The 13,223-nt window shown below is 50.5% G+C and overlaps 1 protein-coding gene across 5 annotated transcripts in view; it reads right to left on the bottom strand.

Moving 5' to 3' along the window:
* LOC117360021 (prosaposin-like) overlaps positions 1-13,223 on the bottom strand; it is a 160,229-nt gene that overhangs the window by 129,526 nt on the left and 17,480 nt on the right. The window lies entirely within an intron of this gene.

Here is a 13,223-nt window from a genome sequence, read left to right as displayed (position 1 = left end):
ACCTTATTTTTTTACCCCCTCAATAAAAGATTGTGTATACAAAAGATTTCTTAATTGAACCCTATTCCTTTCAGGCAGGACTTTGGAACAAAAGTTTTAGTGGTTTGATCTTAAATTCTTACCAGGTCTTTAGAAGATCATTAAAACTTTTTCATAAATGCATATAATCTAGATAAGTTAATAATATTTCTTAATGATATTTTTATATATAATGCACTGTTTTGTGGTGTAAATTCACTGTTTTTATATCTTATTGTAAACCGCACTGAACCGTGAGGTACTGCAGTATATAAACACATTTATTATTATTATCATTAGTTAAAATGATGCACTTGAACAGATGATAAAGACTTCATTTCTATTAAACCTTTGCAACTCATGAGCAGAGAAGCCTCTGTTGTATACAAATACCACCTGTTTCTTGTACCTCGCAAAATTTCAACAAGGGGAATGCTCACTGTTTAGGAATCTTATGTAAACCAAATTGATTTACAATAAAGATTCCTAAGCAGTGAATATGAGTGACAATTTATTGGACTAAAGAGATAAAAAGGAGACCTGTGTTGTATGCAAATAGAGTTCATGCATATTCATTGAGGAAATCCTGAAAACTTGACAGGGTTACAGACCTCAAGCATTGACTGAGCACCTATGATTTAAACCACCATGCAATGAGAATCAATCTAGACCAGGCAGTTGTTCCAAAGTCATCAGAACATACCCAGGTAGTCAAGCTTTCAGCAAAATCACAAAATATGAGAGAAGGAATATGTTACATAAAAATCTATGAAAATCTTACATTTTCAATTTGGCCAGAGAATGACAAAGGGACAAAGTCTGTCTCCATAGGCTCCATCTCTGTCCCCGTGAGCTCTGTCCTCATTAAACAAGCCTCAAAACACTTATGATTTTATATTTAAATCTTTTTCCCCCTCCTTTACTAACGTGTAGTGTGGGTTTTAGCACCAGCAGCAACTGCTCCGACGCTCATAGGAATTCCATCAGTGACTGAAAAGTAACCACCGCTGGTGGTACTAAAACCCACGCTACGCATTAGTAAAGGAGGGGGTTTATTAAAGTTTAAAAGGAACTGTTTATAATATAATCACAAATAGAGCCTTTCATTTCTATCTGGTTTAGTACAACCCTCCCAAAGATTTAGTTGTCTATATTTTTACATCTGGGAAGGTAACTGAATTGACTTTCAGACATGGGTGTAGAAGAGAACCTAAACTGTGTAGTGCATGAACAGGAAAATAAGTGTCTATTAAATGAATGAATGAATTTGTTGCAGTAGCAGTAAGATGCTTAAGCAGCTGGGCACGGGTACATGATGGAAGATACTGCAGATGGCAGACAAGACACAAAATAATGTCATTTAACAGTAGTTCATTGAAATCCCAAAGTAGCTCATGCAGATTTTTTTAATCATTGAATTCAGTTGCCAATTGTCTAAGATGTGTTAAGTTTTTATATATTGATACTAGTCTCAAGTTTATAGAGCATGACATGGAGACAAAGTTTGTCCCTCTCCCCGCAGGCTCTGCCCCCAGCCCCATGTCATGCTCTAATTGTAGCTTTCTACTGATCGAATGTAACCCAAGATCTTGACTGAGAAACTCTAACAGAGGTTCTTAACCCAGTCCTCAGGATACATCCATCCAGTCAGGTTTTCAGGATATTCACAATGAAGATGCATGAGATGATTGAATACAACAGAAGTAGTGCATGTAAGTGTATTTTATGCATGAGGATATCCTGATTTGCCTGTGTTTCAAGGACTGGATTGAAAATCTTGCAACTAGAGTAATACTGGTAGCATGCAACCTCATATATAAATCACTGAACCTGAAAAGGAGAGTACTACACAATGAAGTTCTACACCAACAGAAAAAAAAATGAATCAGTCTAAGTACCCATAACCAAAGCTGGTTTTAGACATATCTAAAACCAGTTTGGCCTTTCCCCTGCCTCTAAACGCATAGAGCAAAAAGAGGCGATTTTAGAGGAGGGGAAAGGGTGGGAGGTGGGCCAACCTAGACATAGTCATACAGCAGGTATAACCAAAAGTTTAGACAGGTTGCCTAGTCGGCACTTATACGTTTTGACTTAGACCAAGTGAAAACAGGTATAAGTGCCGAAAAAGGGGCCGCTGAGCTGATCGTGGCAGCTGCGATCAGCTCAGCGGCCCCGGCAACCTGCCTACCCACCTCCGCAACGATCGTGGCAGGAGAAATGGCTCATCTCCCCTGCCGCAATAACGATATCCAGTAGTGCCATCAACTGTGGCACTTCAGATCACTATCGTAGCAGAAGAGATAGCCAATCTCTCCTGCCGTGATCCACCCCCCCCCCCCCCCCGATTGGATCAGGCAGGAGGGAGCCCAACCCCTCCTGCCCCGGCAACCTCCCCCCTCCCGACACGATCCGGGCAGGAGAGATTGCTGCCCGAAGACACCCACCCAACACGATCCGGGCAGAAGGGAGCCCAACACCTCCTGCCCTAGCAACCTCCCACCCCCACTAAGATACGGGCAGGAGGGATCCCAGGCCCTCCTGCCCACGACGAATCTCCCCACCACACCTCCGATCAGCCCCCCTGAACCCCCACCCGATTCCGCAACACCCCCTAGCCAACCCTGAGACATCGCCCCCCACCTCCGACACCCCCCCTTAACCTGAAAGAAGTTGGACGGATGGACGGGCGGGTCCCAAGTCCGTCCGCCCCGCCATCTGCAGAATGACCGGCCTTAGGGCCTGATTGGCCCAGGCACCTCATGCCCCGCCCACAGGACGGGTCTTAGGCACCTGGGCCAACCAGAATTGGGGCAGTCGTGGGGGGGCGGGTTCATCATGGACAGGAGGGCCTGGGATCCCTCCTGCCCGTATCTTAGTGGGGAGTAGAGGGGGGTGGATAACAGCAGGAGAGATTGGGCATCTCTCCTGCAGCAATGGCAATCCCCCACCCCCCGAACTGTGGCACTTCGGGGGGGTGGGGGATCGCCATTGTGGCAGGGGAGATCAGCCATCTCTCCTGCCGCGATTGTTGCTGGGGGAAGAGGGTGGATTTTGTAACCGGTGATGTTTTTGACAGACACCAGTTACAGAATCCAGCTTTTAGGCGAAGGACTGGCCCCAGCTTCACCTAAAAGGTCTGGTTCTGGGCGTTTGGGACTTAGGCTATTTTTTGTTTGATAATGAGTTGCAAGTGTAGACGTAGTGATGGTATGGCTGTTTAAACTGCTGAATGTAGAGGTAGGCCATTCTCCCCCAAAAAAACCTCATTTTGGACGTTTTGTTTGAGAATGGACATTTTCCCTGCTTCTACTTTCAGCCTTTATGGCCTAGGCCAAAAGGGGACTTAAGACTTTTTTTTTTTTAAAATTTTTTTATTATGCCCCTCCACATGTTCAATCCCTTCCCACAATCCAGGAGTTGCAGAAATCCTAATGTTTCTAAGCACATGCTCCTCCTACCTTAGAGAGAATTAGAGCCTCCCCTGCATTTGAGTCCCAAAGCCAAGCAACATACCTGAACAACAAACAATTTCTGAACTGGTCTGCTCTGCAAAACATGAACATAAGTAATAAACTGGCACAAAGAAAACAGTGCACATTTGCGGCAAGTATGGTAAAATTAGGTTCTTACCTGATAATTTTCTTTCCTTTAGAAGCAGCAGATGAATCCAGAGACTAGTGGGTATAGCTCACATCGACCAGCAGGTGGAGATAGAGACACTGATTAACAGTTGGCCTTAAAGCCTGGTGTTCTTCCTGTTGCTTCAGTTATGCATCTTGCCCAAGCATCCCAAGACAGGAGAATGAGCACCTTCAAAACTTCATTCCAGTAATCCATGTGTAATTTAGAAATGCAAAAAATACAATTACCAACAATACCCCAACTGCAATATGCGAACGAACACACCGACATACAATCCACTGGGGTGGGGCTCTGGATTAATCTGCTGCTTCTAAAGGAAAGAAAATTATCAGGTAAGAACCTAATTTTACCTTCCTTAGCAAAGCAGCATATGAATCCAGAGACTAGTGGGATGTAGCAAAGCAAATTCAAACTGGGTGGGAAGCCAATGCTGCCTCCGCAATCACCGAAGCGCCAAAACTAGCCTCCGCACGGGCAGCCACATCCAAACGGTAATGTTTCGAAAAGGTATTTCCAGACGACCACGTAGCCGCCCGGCAAATTTCTTCTAGAGCCAGACCACCAGATTCCGCCCAAGACGTGGCCAGGGCTCTAGTTGAATGAGCCCGCAGTTGCTCCGGTACTTGTTTCCCAGACAACAAATAAGCCGACGCAATAGTCTCTTTGACCCAACGAGCAATGGAAGCTTTGGACGCAGCCATCCCCTTATTTTTTCCTGCGAATAACACAAACAGGTGATCTGAGCGACGAAAGTCATTAGTCACTTCCAAATAATGTAAAACTATCCTGCGAACATCCAGTAAACACAAAGACGAGAACCGTCTTCCCCAATCCTCCTTCCGAAAGGACGGAAGGAATAAACTCTGGTTCACATGGAACGAAGAAATCACCTTCGGAAAGAAGGACGGCACTGTCCTCACCGACACTCCCGCATCCGAAATACGCAAAAAAGGTTCCCTGCAAGAAAGCGCCTGCAGTTCCGACACCCTTCTTGCTGACGCCAACGCCACCAAAAACACTGTTTTCAACGTGACATCTTTCAAAGTTGCCGCAGCCAGAGGTTCAAAAGGAGCCACCTGCAATCTCCCCAGGACAAGTCTAAGATTCCATGTCGGACATGTACGCTTCATCGGCGGCCGGATATGGTGAACCCCCTTGAGAAATCGCACCACGTCAGGCTGCGATGCGAGTTTCGAGCGAGACACCCGGCCCCTGTAACAGGCAATGGCCGCTACTTGCACTTTCAGAGAGTTATAGGCTAATCCTTTAGAGACACCCTCCTGTAGAAACGACAGAATTGCAGATAGAGATGCCCGAAAGGGCGCAATACCCTGCCTACCGCACCACGACTCAAAAATTTTCCAGACTCTAGCATAGGAGGCCGAAGTAGAAAGCTTCTTAGCTTGAAGCAGAGTGGAAATTACCTGGTCCGAATAGCCCCGCTTTCTCAGCCGCGACCGTTCAATAGCCAGGCCGTAAGACCAAATTGGGCCGGATTTTCTATAGAGACTGGACCCTGCGTCAGTAAGTCCGGAGTCACCCGGAACGTTAACCGCTCGCCTGCTGAAAGTTGAATTAGATCCGCGTACCATGGCCGACGCAGCCAATCCGGAGCCACCAGGATCACTCTTCCCTGAAAGAGCGAGATGCGATGCAACACTCGACCTATCATTGGCCAGGGAGGAAATACATACAGAAGAGCATTCGGAGGCCACGGGAGAGCTAATGCGTTCACCCCCTCCGAGCCCCTCTCTTTGCGTCTGCTGAAGAACCGAGGTAGCTTTGCATTGCGGGGCGAGGCCATGAGGTCTAACACTGGAAGCCCCCACCGACGGACCAGCAGATCGAACGCCCGAGGAGACAGCTCCCATTCGCCTGGATCGAGTAGATTTCTGCTGAGAAAGACCGCTTGAACATTTTCGTGCCCCGCAATGTGAGCTGCCGACAGAAGCGGAACATGAACCTCCACCCACCGAAACAACCGCATTGCTTCTTCGGCTAACCGAGGACTCCGGGTACCCCCCTGACGATTTATATATGCCACCGCCGCGACATTGTCCGAGAAGACCCTGGTCGGACGGTCCTGAATGAGGGACTGAAATGCCCGAAGCGCTCGCCTGATAGCTCTCAGCTCTAGTAAATTGATTGAACATTGGGCCTCCTCCGAGGACCACACTCCCTGTGCTGAAGCTTGCCGGCACTGAGCCCCCAGCCTAGCAGACTGGCATCCGTCGTGATCACGACCCAATCCGGTGTCGCTAGCGGCATTCCCCGGAAAAGATGAAACTCACTTAGCCACCAGAGCATGCTGCGAGCCGCCTGAGGACTCCATTGGAGACGCCGATTGTAGTCCAGAGACGCCGGGGACCATCGAGAAAGAAGCGACTTCTGTAAAGGTCTCATGTGGAACCGAGCCCAGGGAACCACCTCTAGCGTCGCCACCATCGAGCCCAGAACCTGAACATAATCCCAAATTCGAGGTCTGGGTGCCTCTAGAAGACACCGAATCTGAGACTGCAATTTCTCTCCCCGATCTCGTGGTAGAAACACCTTCCCCAGACAAGTGTCGAATCTGACCCCCAGATGCACCAAAGACTGGGACGGGGCCAGAGAACTCTTGGGAAAATTTATGATCCACCCCAACGACTGAAGGAGAGAGATCACTCTTTGAGTCACCGACACACTTTCCTGTATGGAAGACGCACGGATCAACCAGTCGTCTAAGTAAGGGTGTACTCGAATTCCTTCCTGGCGCAGAAAAGCTGCCACCACCACCATCACTTTTGAAAAGGTACGAGGAGCCGTCGCCAGGCCAAAGGGCATTGCCCGAAATTGAAAATGTTGGCCGAGGATCGCAAACCGCAGAAACCGTTGATGCGGAGGCCATATCGGAATATGGAGGTACGCCTCTTTGAGATCGAGGGACGTGAGAAACTCTCCTGGCCTTACTGCCGCAATGACAGAGTGAACCGTCTCCATGCAGAAATGATGAACACTGAGAAACTTGTTGACCCCTTTGAGATCCAGCACCGGCCTGAACGACCCCCCCTTTTTGGGCACAACGAAGTAAAGGGAATAAATACCGAGGCCCACCTCTTCTGGTGGCACTGGCACCACCGCCCCCAGATCCAGGAGCACTTGAAGAGTGAAGCGGACCGCGTCTCCCTTGGCTGCCCCATAGCACGGGGATACCAAGAAGGAATCGGCGACAGGAGAAGCGAACTCTAACTTGTAGCCGTCTTGAATAATCCCCAACACCCACTGATCTGACGTAATCTTGGCCCACTCCGCCAAAAAGGCTGAAAGCCGACCTCCTAAGGGAAAGGCGGAGGGGGCCAAGACCCCGTCATTGGGGAGTGCGACTCGCTGGGGCACGGGCAGGTTGAGCTGAAGGAGGCTTCGTCGTACGAAAGGAACGCTTCTGCTGAAACCTAGGTCTTGAAGAAGAGACAGAACCTGAAGCGGACCTGAAGAAAGGTTTACCAGAACCGTATCTCCTCATATCCCTGAAACGTGGCCTGGACGCCGAGGATTTCAAAGGAAGCCTAGGCCTATCTTCCGGTAACCGCTGAGTTTTGGTATCACCAAAATCTTTCACTAATTTATCCAAATCCTCTCCAAATAAAAAACCCCCTTTAAAAGGGAGTTTCACCAGCCGCAGCTTAGACGCTGCATCTGCTGCCCAATGACGGAGCCATAAAGACCTGCGAGAAACCACCGAAAGCGACATCTGCTTTGCGGAAGCGCGAATGATATCATATAAGGAATCTGCCAAATAAGCCAAACCTGACTCCATATCCGCCAGTTCCGAAGGGACAGCGCCCCCGGCCTCTAACAAATTATCCGTCATAACTTGAGACCACTGGAGACACGCTCGTGCTGCGTAAGAGCTACAAATTGCTGCTTGTAAGGTAATCGCAGCCACTTCAAAAGACATTTTCAGAGAAGATTCAATCTTCCTATCCTGGGCATCCTTCAGCGTAACACCCCCATCAACCGGCAAAGTAGTCCTTTTGGTAACTGCCGCCACCAAGGCATCAACCCTGGGCAAATTAAACTTTTCCAGCTCGGCCGGGTCAACTGGATACAAGAGCCGCATGGCTTTTGCCACTCTCAAGCTGGCGTCCGGCGTACCCCACTGCGCCGAAATAAGCTCCTGCATGGCCTCATGCACCGGAAAGGCCTTAGTCGGCCTACGAGTCCCCGCCATCAGGGGATTTCCCGACGCCCTCGCGTCTTCCTGTGAAATGTTTAAACTCTGCAAAGCTTTAGAAATTAAGGACGAGAGCTCTTCTCTATGAAAAAGGCGGAGAGCGGAAGGATCATCCACATCCCTACCTGTAGGATCCTCTGCTTCCCAATCCAAAAGTTCCCTTTCCTCTAAAGACTCAGGAAGAGAAGAAGGGGGAACTATACTAGGATCATCTTCATCCGCTGACGCCCGCCTGCGCTTCTTAATTACTGGAGCTCCAACCGGAGAAAAAAGTTCACCCCCGGTCACACCAGCCATCCTCTGAAAACCCGAGGTGGAAGGTACCGGAAGGACCGGCAAATTCACCGGAATCGGCTGAGCCGGCTGACCACTTTGTAACAAGAAGGCCTTGTGCATGAGCATAATAAACTCCGGAGTGAACGAGCCCAGTCCAACAGCCATGGAACCAACATGGTCAGAGCCTGAGAGCGGAGCCTCTGGTGCAACTGCTAACACATCCGAGTCCCCGATCGCTGGCGAACTTCCCTCAGCCGCGGGAGAGCCTTGCCGCCCGACCGAGTCGACCTCGAGGGCAGGGGACAAAGCGCGCTCCTCCCGGACCCGGGAAATGGCGACATTACAAGCTTGCAAAAACGCATCCTCAGCCGGTGCAACTACACATCCGCCTGAGCACAAACCCGCCGGTGTTGTGCGCTTCCCACAGCGCAAACACCGCTGACTAGCCGCCGCCATCCCCCGCTCCGGCAGAAAAACTTTTTTTTTTTTTTTTCAATGCAGACAGAGAAGCCGCCGCCGCCGCCGCCCTCAACAAACCGGCAATCGCGCACCAACCCCGCACCAACCAAAGTGAAAACAACTCACCAGTACACCGCCAAGCTTCCCACAAGCAGCAAGGATACAGCTGGTAAGTGTACTGCACGCCGACTCAAACGGCCCAGCCCAGCAAAAGCAGGAAGGAAAGAAGTGGGTTTTTTTTTAATTTTTATTTTTTTTTAAACTGGAATGAAGAAACCACCACCGGAGAGGCTCACGGAAACCCCTCAATCCATTGGAGGGGAGGGTGGAGAAGGGACCTGGGAGGGCCCAGGTATAACTCCTAAAGCCGGCACCAGCTAGCCAGGCACCCCTATCCTGCTGAAGAGAGCTAGTCTCAACAGAGGAGTAGACAAGAACACCCAAAGCCCCCGAGAATCCAGGAGCTAGAGAGATAGCTCCACCCCTGCTGGGAGATAGAGCAAAACTGAAGCAACAGGAAGAACACCAGGCTTTAAGGCCAACTGTTAATCAGTGTCTCTATCTCCACCTGCTGGTCGATGTGAGCTATACCCACTAGTCTCTGGATTCATATGCTGCTTTGCTAAGGAAGTATAGTTCGTACTTGTGAGCACAGAAAGCACAGTTACTTACCGTAACAGGTGTTATCCCGGGACAGCAGGCAGATATTCTCTACATGTGGGTGACGTCATCTACAGAGCCCCGATCAGAAACTTTCGCAAGCAAACTTGCTTGAAGATCTTCAAGCTTGTGAGAGTACTGCGCATGCACAGGTGCCTTCCCATTCAGGCTAGGGGACGCGTCTCCTCCTCGTGGCCTCAGTTCGGATAGCAAGCAAAGAAGCCAACCCTGGGGAAGTGGGTGGGTTGCGAGAATATCTGCCTGCTGTCCCTGGATAACACCTGTTACGGTAAGTAACTGTGCTTTATCCCAGAACAAGCAGGCAGCATATTCTCTACATGTGGGTGACCTCCAAGCTAACCAAAAAGGGAGGAGGGAAAGTAGGCAATTCAGGCGAACAGATTTCGCAACACAGACTGGCCAAACTGGCCATCACGCCTGGAAAAAGCATCCAGACAGTAGTGCGAGGTGAAAGTATGAACCGAGGACCGTGTGGCAGCCTTGCAGATCTCCTCAATAGGCATGGACCTGACGCTGCCATCGCTCTGACTTTATGCCCCGTGACCCGAACCTACAGCAGGAGACCAGCCTGAGCGTAGCAGAAAGAAATACAAGCAGCCAACCAGTTGGCTCAAGGAAAAGTTTTGCATGTTCACTCTTCCGACATTGTATCCCCTCATGGACGAGGGGGATTGGTTTTGCTCCCTGGATCTGAAAGAGGCCTATACGCACATCCCGATTCATCCGGCCTCTTTCCAGTTTTTGAGATTTCGGGTGGAGAATCTCTATCTACAGTACCGTGTTCTCCCCTTCGGCCTTGCGTCTTCTCCGAGGGTGTTCATGAAGTGTCTGATGGTGGTTGCTCCGGCCTTGCGGACGCAGGGGCTTCAGGGACGCCTCGACCGATTCGGATCGAAAGATATAAAGAGCTGAGGAGCAGTCCGATGAGCTTTAGAGAGTTGCAGATAGAAGGCCAATGCCCTCTTAGAGTCAAGAGTGTGAAGAGCCATCTCTCCAGGATGAGAATGGGGCTTAGGAAAAGACACAGGAAGAACAATGGATTGGTTGAGATGAAAATCCAAAACCACCTTAGGTAAGAACTTAGGATGGGTGCGGAGAACCACCTTATCGTGATGAAAGACTGTAAAAGGCGGATCCGCAACCAAAGCTTGCAGCTCACTGACTCTGCGGGCAGACATGAGCGCAATAAGAAAGACCACTTTCCAAGTGAGATACTTCAGATGAGCCCGATCAATAGGTTCAAAAGGAGGCTTCATCAACTGAGCAAGGACAACGTTGAGATCCCAAATCATGGGAGTAGGTTTGAGGGGAGGATGAACATTGAAAAGGCCTTTTTATAAACCGGAAAACCACTGGATGAACCGAAAGTGGTTTCCCCTCAAGCGGCCGATGAAAAGCCGCAATGGCACTGAGGTGGACTCGAATAGAAGTGGATTTGAGACCAGACTGAGACAAGCGCAACAGATAATCCAGGACTGAAGGCAAGGAGGCAGACCGTGGCTCCAGGCTCAGGGACGAACACCAAATGGAAAACCTGGTCCACTTCTGAGAATAACACTGTCGAGTGGACCGCTTCCTAGACGCCTCGAGAACATCCTGAACGGATTGAGAGAACTGGAAAGAGGCAGTCAGGTGCTGAGAAACCAAGCGGTCAAATGCAGCGACTGCAGGTTGGGATGCAGAAGAGAACCCTGACTCTGAGAAAGCAGAGAGGGAAAAACCAGAAGAAGGAGAGGCTCCCTGGCACTAAGTTGAAGAAGCAGGGAGAACCAGGGCTGCCTGGGCCACCGAGGAGCTATGAGAATCATGGTGGCATGCACAGACTTGAGCTTGACTAGAGTCTACAGAATCAGAGGAAAGGGTGGGAACGCATACAGAAACAAGCCTGCCCAGTCCAGGAGGAACGCATCCGCCTCAAGACGGTGTGGGGAATAGATCCTGGAGCAGTATCGAGGCAGCTTGTGGTTCAGGGGGGAAGCAAACACATCTACCTGTGGGGTCCCCCACTGATCGAACACCATTCATGAGGTTGCAGCAGGCAGCTGAGCCCGTCGGCCAGGCAGTTCTGTTGGCCCTGAATGTAGACCGCTCTGAGGAAGATGTTGTGGCGGATCACCCATTCCCAAATCTTGATAGCTTCCTGGCAAAGAGACAGGGACCCTGTACCCCCCTGTTTGTTGACATAATACATGGCCACCTGGTTGTCCGTCCGGACAAAGACCATGTGGTTGCGAAGCAGATGGAGAAAGGCTTTGAGAGCGTTGAAAATGGCTCGAAGCTCCAATAAGTTGATGTGACAGCGCTGCTCCCCACTGGACCAAGGCCCCTGTGTCCGGAGACAGTCGAGGTGAGCTCCCCATGCGTAGGCGGACAAGTCGGTCGTCAAGACCATCTGCGCCAGAGGAGCATGAAACAGAAAACCTCTGGAAAGATTGGAACAGCACATCCACCAGCGGAGAGATCGCTTCAAGGAAGGAGTTACCGCAATCCTGGCATAAACCGGATCGCGATCCTGATGCCACTGCGAGGCCAGGGTCCACTGCGGAATGCGAAAGTGAAGTCTGGCAAAAGGCGTCACATGCACGGTGGAGGCCATGTGCCCCAGCAGTATCATCATGCTTTTGGCCAAGATGGTCGAAAGGAGGGAGACCTGCCGGCAAAGATGGATGATGGAATTCTGACGAGGACAAGGCAGGAACGAACGTAGATGCAGCGTATCCAACACCGCTCCGATGAACTGGAGAGATTGGGACGGACACAACTGGGAATTCGGGACGGACACAACTGGGAATTCGGAAAGTTTATCTCGAAGCCCAGACGCTGTAGAAAGAGAATAGTCAGTTGGGTCGCTAAGATACCCTCCGAACGAGATGACGCCTTGATGAGCCAGTACGGGAAAACCTGAAGCCCCTGCGTCCGCAAGGCCGGAGCAACCACCATCAGACACTTCATGAACACCCTCAGAGAAGACGCAAGGCCGAAGGGGAGAACACGGTACTGTAGATAGAGATTCTCCACCCGAAATCTCAAAAACTGGAAAGAGGCCGGATGAATCGGGATGTGCGTATAGGCCTCTTTCAGATCCAGGGAGCAAAACCAATCCCCCTCGTCCATGAGGGGATACAATGTCGGAAGAGTGAACATGCAAAACTTTTCCTTGACCAGGCATTTGTTGAGAGACTGAAGGTCGAGAATGGGACACAAGTCCCCGTTTTTTTTGGGGACGAGAAAAAAACGGGAGTAACACCCCGAGTCCCGTTCCTCCTCAACCACCTGAAGGCGGAGAAGAGCCCGGGCCTCCTGAAGCAGGAGGGGAAGATGCGCTCCGTCAGAAGGAAACTCCCAGAATGACTGGGCCGGGGACGCATGCCGAAAGCGAAGAGAGTACCCCTCTCGAATTATGGAGAGGACCCAAGAGTCGGCCGTCCGCACCTCCCACTGATGGTAAAAAGATGAAGCCGACCCCTGATGGGAAGGGGGGGAAGGCTCCTGGGCGCAGGACACCAAAGTGTCCAGCCCGTAATTGTCAAAAAGATGGCGTAGGCTTTGCCGCCACAGGCGGCTGAGACTTGGCCGGACGCTGCTGCTGAGGGCGCCAAGGCGGCGGACGAGAAAGATGAGGGGTGGACTTCTGTGGATAGCACCGCGGAGGAAGTTTATACTGCCTAGCAGGAGGGGCCTTCACCTTGGGGCGCACCAGAGAGGCAAAGGATCTCTTGTGTTCCGATAGAGATTTCGTGTCCGCTTCAATCGAGTCATCGAAGAGCTCGTTCCCCACACAGGGAAGATTCGCCAAGCGATCCTGCAAATTGGGGTCCATGTCTACTAGACGCAGCCAAGACATGCGACGCATCGCTACCGCAAAGGCTGTGACCCGGGACGACAGCTCAATGGCGTCGTACGCGGCTTACAGCATGTAGAGATGGATACTGGA

This window comes from Geotrypetes seraphini, chromosome 4 (assembly GCF_902459505.1).
Source record: "Geotrypetes seraphini chromosome 4, aGeoSer1.1, whole genome shotgun sequence".
NCBI lineage: Eukaryota > Metazoa > Chordata > Amphibia > Gymnophiona > Dermophiidae > Geotrypetes > Geotrypetes seraphini.
The sequence above is the reverse complement of the archived record's forward strand: the minus strand, read 5'-3'. Positions and strand labels throughout refer to the sequence as shown.